Genomic DNA, 9,328 nt, shown 5'->3' with positions numbered 1-9,328 from the left:
CATAACTGTGTGAAAGAGGGTTTAGGCATCTGTTAAAAAAAAAAAAAAAAAAAAAAGCCGGGCACCGGGCACAGTGGCTCATGCCTGTAATCCCAGCACTTTGGGAGGCCAAGGCAGACGGATCACAACGTCAGGAGATCGAGACCATCCTGGCTAACACAGTGAAACCCCGTCTCTACTAAAAATACAAAAAAAAAAAAAAGCCAGGCGTGGTGGCAGGCACCTATAGTCCCAGCTATTCGGGAGGCTGAGGCAGGAGAATGGCATGAACCTGGGAGGCATAACTTGCAGTGAGCCGAATTCACGCCACTGCACTCTAGCCTGGGTGACAGAGCAAGACTCCCTCTCAAAAAAAAAAAAAAAAAAGGAATGAAAAAGTTAAGAGAAGCCACAGAAATAATCTAGTGTTATTCTAACACCTCTTTAGTGGCCATCCCTCTGGTCCTAGGTGGCTATGGCCACCCACTTCTGACTTGGACTCAGTAATCCAGGTTTGATTTTCTTTCTTCCTCAGACACAGGAAGCACTACTTGTTAGGCATCATCCAGTGGGAACTAGCTAACCATCCCCTACCAGTGAGGGTGATAAATAGGTCACTAGGGCACAGCAAGGCACTGAAGGATAATGGCTGGTTGTAGCTGGCATAAAGAAGGGGTGTTGAATTTTACCATCTCGCCTCTTCCATTTCCCAGTATGGCCTGAGCTTAGTCACTACTGCTGAGTGGAGGTTAGCTAACTCTAGACTCCAGAGAATTACACAAGGCCATTCCCTTTATGAGAGCACCTCTACCAGATGGCATCACTTTAATGGATGACATTCAAGATAACATGGGAATTGTTTACAGATTTGACTGACATGTTCTATTCAGTAAAAATTTCACAGGAGATGGAAGCATCCCTATCACCACCCACATATGTGTTCCATGGAAAGCACTTGGGACAAACCTAGACCTGCTTCTGATGCCCAGGAGATAAAATTCTAATTGCCCCTGGACCAGGTAGCACCGTTGGGTGACACTTGGGAGAAAAATGGATCCTCTGGTGCTGGTTCCAGACGGCCTATGATTTTAACCCCTCCTCTGCCGCTGTGCCTCTTCCTTACCTGAGAAGTTCTTACCCTCACTGGTGTTGACTGTACCTAGTCCGACATTACCTTCTGGCTGTCTTACCCTCACTGGTGTTGACTGTACCTAGTCTGACATTACCTTCTGGCTGCTAAAAGAGGGGTCTCTGTGCTTGTAAGCACATTTCACTGTATGTGGATGTCTACAGCAAGCTTTATAGATAGCCAGGGACATACAGCCAAGGGCCAGAATATATCATTCTGCTAAACAGATATATCAAAATCTTCTCCTTTGCCTGGCTCTTCCCACTAAATACATAGACTGGCTGTGAATAGGCTTTGAAATTGTAGTTTGTACCCTTGCAGTATTCTGGGTCCTAAAGATGCTTTCACTGACTCCAAGCCCAGGCATTACAAAATAACATACCATGTAGATTATGATTATGATTATTAAAGAGATCAAGACAAGATCTCACTATGCCACCCAGGCTGGCCTCAAACTCCTGGGCTCAAGTCATCCTGTCTCAGCCTTCCAGAGTGCTAGGATTACAGGCGTGAGCCACAGTGCTGGCCACAATTTTGAAAGAATCTCAGACCATGGGATCAATTGTTAAAAATGAGCCAAAGACAGCCTCCAAGTATTGACTCCGGGACTGTTTATTATTTATTTTTTAGACGGAGTCTTGCTCTGTCACCAGGCTGGAGTATGTGGCACAATCTCAGCTCACTGCAACCTCCGCCTCCCAGGTTCAAGCGATTCTCCTGCCTCAGCCTCCTGAGTAGCTGGGATTACAGGCGTATGCCACCAAGCCCAGCTAATTTTTGTATTTTTAGAAGAGACGGGGTTTCACCATGTTGGGCAGGATGGTCTCGATCTCGTGACCTCGTGATCCGCCTGCCTCGGCCTCCCAAAGTGCTGGGATTACAGACATGAGACACCACGCCCGGCCCTGGACTGTCTGATGCAGGCTGAGGCCCATTAGCCTAAGATTCTGGGGACAAACTCAAATTTTTACCTACCTAATTATTTTTAAAATGGCCCAAACAAGCAGATTTTTAGTCCTTTAGAGCCTGCCTGCTTTGCATGCTATCTCCCATGCCATCCCTCCCCACAGACCTCATCTGACAGCTATTGCCCTTTGGTAAGATAGTGCCTTCTGGTTATAACACCCTAGGCTGCTACAGCCATTCAGAGCTCTCTGACCCAGAGATTCCCATCTGCTCCCACGCCCCTGCTGCTGAGCAACATCACCTAGACACAAAGGTCCCCACTCCCATCTCCTCTCCAAGTGTTCCCTTGCTCTCCTCCCCTTCTGGATGGTGGCTCCTGCACCTCAAGCCTCTAGACGGTCTCATGCTCTCACACAACCCTACCCAAGCCCCACTCAGTAAAGTTTGCTGCCTCCCATGGTCACATATTTTTCTTTGATCAGCTCCCAGGTCCCTCAAACCCCTACAGATCTGTATCCCAAATATATAAAGAGCTCTCGAAACTCAGTAAGAGGCCAGGTATGGTGGCTCATGCCTGTAATCCCAGAACTTTGAGAAGCCAAGGAGAGTGGATCACCTGAGGTCAGGAGTTCAAGGCCAGCCTGGCCAACATGGTGAAACCCCATCTCTACTAAAAATACCAAAATTAGCTGGGCATGGTGGCAGGCGCCTGTAATCCCAGCTACTTGGAAAGTTGAGGCAGGAGAATTGCTTGAACCAAGGAGGCAGAGACTATAGTGACCCAAGATCGCGCCATTGCACTCCAGCCCGGGCCACAAGAGCGAAACTCCATCTCAATAAAAAGGGGAAATAAAATAATTCAAATAAATTCATATAATACGATTACCAAAATGCTGCTTTCAGGAGAATTAATATTTTCCTTTGTGATTGTTGGAAATCTCACATTTGAAAGATTAGCAATACCTCAAATTATTTTGGCATAAACTTGAAAAAAAGGAAATATTTAGAAATCATAATTTGAAAAGCAGCAAAATATGTTAATCTGGAAACTAGCATATTTTCCTGGGTTACAAGTAAATACTTTATCCCCTCATAAAAGCACACACACACACACTCAATCAGAAGCACATGGTTTTACTGCAACTCAGTAGCTGCTGCTTTTTTTCTTTTTTTGAGACAGGGTCTAGCTCTGTCACCCAAGATGGAGTGCAGTGGTGCAAACACGTCTCATTGTAGCCTCAACCTCCTGAGCTCAAGCAATCCTCCTGCCTCAGCCTCCCAAAGTGCTGGGATTACAGGCGTGTGCCACCACGCCTGCCCTCAATAATTTTTTTTTTTTTTTTTTTTTTTGAGACAGGATCTCGCTCTGTCACCCAAGCTGGAGTGCAGCGGTGCAATCTTGGCTCGCTGCAGCCTCAACCTCCCAGGCTCATGTGATCCTCCCACCTCAGTCTCCTGAGTGACTGGGTAACTGGGATTACAGGCATGCACCACCACCCCTGGCTAATTTTTGTATTTTTTTAAAGTCAGGGTTTCGCCATGCTTCCCAGGCTGGTCTCGAACTCCTGGGCTCAAGAAATTCTCCCACCACAGCCTCTCAAAGTGCTGGGATTACAGGCATGTGCCACTGTGCCTGGCCCCTCAATAATTTCTTAAAGGAAATTATGTGAGAATTTACACAATGGATATTGAAAAGCATTCAAGCAGGAAATGTAGACTTTAAGGCAGGAAGTATTATTAGCAATAAAAATGAAATTTTTATAATGACAGATCAAAACAGAGATAGTAAAATTTTAAATATATATGCATGTGATAGCCTTGCTTCAAATATAGGATCCAAAAGTTGACAGAGTTAAAAGAAGAAATGGGCATAGCCGTGGGAGGTGTGAGAAGGGAGCCAGTGAGAAAGCAAAAGACTGAAGAACAAGGAGACTGGGGTGGGGAGTAAGAAGCAAAGAAGGACCTGGGCTTGGCTGGTCCTCCAAGGGACCCAGGGACCCAGTTCAATCATGGACTGAGGACACAGAGGGGCTCAGGAAGTGGCCTGAGGCCCCCCGGCGACAGCAGCAGGATGGGAGGTGGAACCTGCACAGCATGGAGCAGTGGGAGCCTGGGGTTCCATCTGGAGACATGGGTTCTAGTCCCACTTGCTGTGTTTTTGGGGCATGTCACTCCATCTCCCTGGGTTCAGCCTCCCCGGGGAAGGAGGCTCTCTCCACCCTTCCCCAGCCTAGCCCTCACAAATGATGATGCCAAAACAGTATCCTTCATGTGTGGGGTTAGTAGTAGGGGTGCTGGTCAGACAGAGGATAGAGGCAGGGCCTCTGGCATCGTGGGGAGCCTGGATCTTGCTCTGCAGTCTGGGAGAACCCAGGGAGAACCCTGGGCATGGGAGGAAGAGGCAAGAAACCTCTCAGGCTAGATGACGGCCTCTGTGGGCTCACACCGTCCTCTACCCTGGGAGAGGCCAGGACAAGGTGTGTACCCTGCTGCTTCCTCCGTGTCCTCCTCCGAGGCCTCAGGCAGTCGCCCAGTTGGGTCACTCTTCACCAGGGTCGGACCTGGCACCTCGGCATTGAGGGCCAGCTCTTGCCCACAGGCTCTAGAGGCTCTGAGGGTGACCAGGGTCCTTCCCCCTCCTGTGACAGTTTGCACAGGATGCTCCCTTTGGAAAGATGGTTAGAGACTCGCACCTTACAGAAGAGGAACCAGAGGCTTGGGAGAGATGACTGTTCCTAGGTGGTCAGTGCCAGGGCCTGGCCAAAGCCCACTTCTCAAGCTCTAAGTCTATGGGGTGTTCCACCAGAACATCATTCCTCAGTGAGCACAGCCTCTGCCTGTCCCCAATGCCACACACACACATCAAACATATACATCAAATACACACACACACACACACACACACACACAGTTCTGCTGCCCCCACTCCAGTCAGCAACCTAGGCTGGGCACAGGCGCGAGGGGTTGTCTCTGCATGGGGGCTTGGGAGTGCCCCACACACATTTCACTGGGTGTGGGTAACCAGGCACCCTGGCCCCCCTCAACTCTGGATGGGTCTGTGCCTGGCCCTGCTGACTTCTGCCCTGAGATGAAGCTGTAGACACAGACTGTAGCGTGGAGTCTTCCTTGGGTCTCTATTTGCACACCCAGCATCCCACCCAACCTGGAGAGAAAGTGAAGAGGCCCAGTCAGCCCCCAAAATTTGATGTTTCCAAGATCCTTCAGGTGGACAGTGCAGCACCGCCCAAGGAGCACTAGGGCATGGAGTGTGGTGGAAAATTCTGCAAGCCAGGGGGCTGGAAACCAAGTCCTGCTATGGCCATGACCTTGTGGCGTTGAATGACAAAGCACCTGCTAGATGCCTCGCAGGGCAGCAAGTCCTCGGGCCAGAGGCAGTTTTCTGCCCACTTCACCACTCAGCAGTCCAGAGGCTGCCCTACCATTCGGGCTCCCCTCTCTGGCTTTCAGGTGGCTTGGCCAACGGGACAGGCTGACAGGAGTCTGGACAGTGGGGAGGAGCAAGAGGCCAGGGTAATTATTCCCCCAGCATCCTCCCTCCAAAGCTTCCACTTTCAGCCATAGCCCCACTGGTCCTGATTACTACTCTGTCCCTACCCCTGGAGCCCGGGACTGATAACAGCTGTGCTTCACCGCCCCTTATCAGCTTCCCAGAGCCCGCAGCTCTGTAAGTAGTCCCCTCATTATACTCTCTTCCAGCTGCATCTTTCCTGGTACAAGCTGTCAGTTTCCTGCCGGGAGCTGGACTGATCCAGCAGTTGGCAAATGTTTCTTCATTAAATCCTGCCAGGTGCCAGCTTGGGATCCAACACATGCCAGAATGTCCCCGCCCTTCTCTCCAGAGGCCCATTCAGTGAGAGGAGGAGGAATTCGAATCCGGGTCTCCTGCCTCCCAGAGCAAGGCTCCTGTCACTCCACTCCCTGGGGCTTCTTGGGCCTGAGATCTTGAGACAAGTCTGGTGGTGGAGGAGGTCTTGAGCAAGAGAGGCTTGAATCCTCTTCCTGGTGGCACCCAATCACTAGGGCAGCAGGTGCCCCAGCAGCACCGGCTCACCAGTGTGGGTGGAGGAGCCAGGATATCAGGTTCCCAGGCACCTGCAGCGTCAGTGAGCATGCAGCTCCCGGCTTCCCATGGGCGCCACTGAGTCAGCAGTCAGGGGCTGTGGGTAACACTGCTGTCCCCTTTGCCAGCTTACAGGTGACAGAGGCTTCTATAGTCACTCACCGCTGGATAACTGCTACTCTTTTTGTCCTTCACACCCGTTCATAATCAATCCCTTATATTTAAATTCCTTCCATTGGAAACACGTAGAGTGGTTTCTGTTTTCTTTTTTTTTTTTTTTCTTTTAGAGACAGAGTCTGGTTCTGCTGCTCAGGCTACAGTGAGGTGACGTGATCTCGGCTCACTGAAACCTTTGCCTCCCAGGCTCAAGTGATTCTCCTGCCTCAGCGTCCCCAGTAGCTGGGATTACAGGTGCACACCATCACACCCGGCTTAATTTTTGCATTTTTAGTAGAGATGAGGTTTCACCATGTTGGCCAGGGTGGTCCCGAACTCCTGACCTCAGGTGATCCACCCACCTCGGCCACCCAAAGTGCTGGGATTACAGGCATGAGCCACTGTGCCCGGCTATTTTCTTGACTGGTCACTCACTGATAGCTGTTAGCCCAGGACTAATAATAGCTGTGCTTCACCACCCCCTTATCAGCTTCTATCTCAACTACATCCTAAAACATAGCTCACTCTAAAACCAGAATTCACGTTAAAGACAAGGTAAGATTACTCACTACGCCCCAGCACTACTGAATTCCACTGTTGTGATTTCTCTCTTTTTTTTTTTTTTTTTTTTTTTTTTTTTTAAGAGACGGAGTCTCACTGTCACCCAGTCTGGAGTGGAGTGGCATAATCTTTCACAGCAGCCTCAAACTCCTGGGGTCCAGCAATCCTCCCACTTCAACCTCCTAAACAGCTGAGACGACAAGTGTGTGCTACCATGCCCAGCTAATTTTTAAAGATTTTTTTTAAAGATGGGGTCTGGCTATCTTGCCCAGGCTTGCAATTTATAGCGCTCCAGACACCCTCATTGGTAGCTGCTTCTGATAAATTCCACACTATGGCCAGAAGATGGCAGCAAACCACCAGCTTTAGCCACTCACCTGTGGCCCAGGACACCGGACCAAGTTTCCAAAATCTGAGCTTCACATTCCTAGACCTGCAGAGGTTCTCTTCATGGCCACCTGGACAACTGGCAAACCATTCTGTTTCCTTACACGTGCACATATCATCCAGATAACTGAAACTCTTATCAATAAAACCCCAACATCACAACCAGGGCATAAATTCTCTTTCAAACATCATGGTGATATCCTTATCTTAGATTTTTGGTAAACATTTGGAATTGGATAAACCATCATCCTTAATTAAGACAGAACACTTTCTCTTTTTTTTTTTTTTTTTTTTTGAGATGGAGTTTCACTTTTGTTGCCCAGGCTGGAGTGCAGTGGCACGACCTCGACTCACTGCAACCTCCGCCTCCCGGGTTCAAGCGATTCTCCTGCCTTGGCCTCCAGAGTAGCTGGGATTAGAGGTGCCCGCCACCACACCCGGCTAATTTTTTGTATTTTTAGTAGAGACTGGGTTTTGCCACATTGGGCAGGCTGGTCTCAAACTCCTGACCTCAGATGATCCACCTGCCTTGGCCTCCCAAAGTGTTGGGATTACAGGCGTGAGCCACTGCGCCTGGCTGACAGAACACTTTTAAAGAGAGATCCATAAAACATCACCAGTCAGCTGACCTAGGTGGTTTGGGTGTATTTGTTGTTCAATGTGCCATCCTTAGGGAACCTGGTGGAGGAAACACATGCATCGGCAGCCATTGGTGCCCAGCAGAACACAGCTGGGTTCCCTGTATCCCCCAGCACAGCCCAGAGCCACCTGTTGGCACTGGCCAATGGGATCCAGAGTCCTGACCACTGGGAAGGTTTCAAGTGGCTTCTAAGAATTCCAACATTCATGAGCATAAATTCAGTTGTTATCTTAATTAGCACATGACTCTTTCAGTATCAGAAAATTAGTAAAAATATAGAACTCCTGAGTCATGTAACCATTTGGACAATTATTCCAATTTTTAAGTTGGTGAAAGCTCTTTTTAATAAAGCAAATCACTCCATAAAATGCCTTAAGGAGCCCCGGGTGGTAATGAGAAACAAAGGCCCTTTATATGCTAACAGGTTTGTGAAAAATGTAATAATGAGGGCACACTTTCGTTGCAGTCTTAAGAAAAAATTAGGAAAAAATTGATCAAACTGAATTACAAATGTTCTATGCAGAAATTGTGGTCATGACCCAAGTTAAGTGATCACAAATTCTTGCTGGTGTTGGAATCTCCATTCTTGGTCATGGTTTGGAGCGAAGACAGAATTTCCTATCTTCTTGTGCCAGGTTTTTCTTCTCTATGTCTATATAACAATGTTCTGTGGCGGCCGAGCTATGACTCAGTGAGTGACTCAGAGCACGTTCAGTACTCACCCCTCCCGCGGGCATGCACCGAGGCGTGCAGGCACATGGCCCCCCTCTCCTGGGAGCCTTCACCTGCCCCTAAAACCTGCATGGGCCTGAATCTGGAACAGAGAGGCCTCTGGAACAGAAGCACGGCTCTGTCGAGGTCTGTGATGCTGACCAAGGCTGTTTCCCTCTGTGCCTGCTTGAAGTCCACCCCAAGTGGATTTCCCATCCACCCTGTTCCTGGAGATGGTCAAGATGGAGACCCATTCCACAGTTTGGCCAGAGCAGCCAATGGGGGAGAGTCAGGACCATTCTGGGTGGCTACAAAAACCTGGCCAAAGCATCCAAGCTCACATGCTCCCAAATGATGGCACCTGGCTGCTGACCTGACTGTGCTCCCCACATCCAGCAGAAATGGGAAAGAAGGGACGATGAAGCCACTGCAAAGAATAGCAGCTATGACTACCTCTGGCACAGACAAGACCAACATGGCTCCTTAGGGACAACGACTTTGTGGATGGCTTTATTTAGGGCCAAAAAGAGGCAGGGGATAAGAGTCCTCCTGGAGTTCTATCAGTCTCTATATCTCCAAACACTCAATGAAGACCCTGAGGGGAGGATGGGTCTCTGTGCCAAATGAGAGGAAATGCTAAGGGTCACTGGGTTATGAAGGGTAAGCAGAGGGCCAAAGGGATGAGCCCTCTGAAGGCCTCAAGGCGGAAGGGCCCTCCTCTCATCTGCCAGGCATAGCTGCCACCCTATCTCTTCTGTTCCATGGGGGGCTGGCCTTC

The sequence above is a fragment of the Chlorocebus sabaeus genome, chromosome 22 (assembly GCF_047675955.1).
Source record: "Chlorocebus sabaeus isolate Y175 chromosome 22, mChlSab1.0.hap1, whole genome shotgun sequence".
NCBI classification, from domain to species: Eukaryota; Metazoa; Chordata; class Mammalia; order Primates; family Cercopithecidae; genus Chlorocebus; species Chlorocebus sabaeus.
This window is presented reverse-complemented; position numbering follows the sequence as displayed.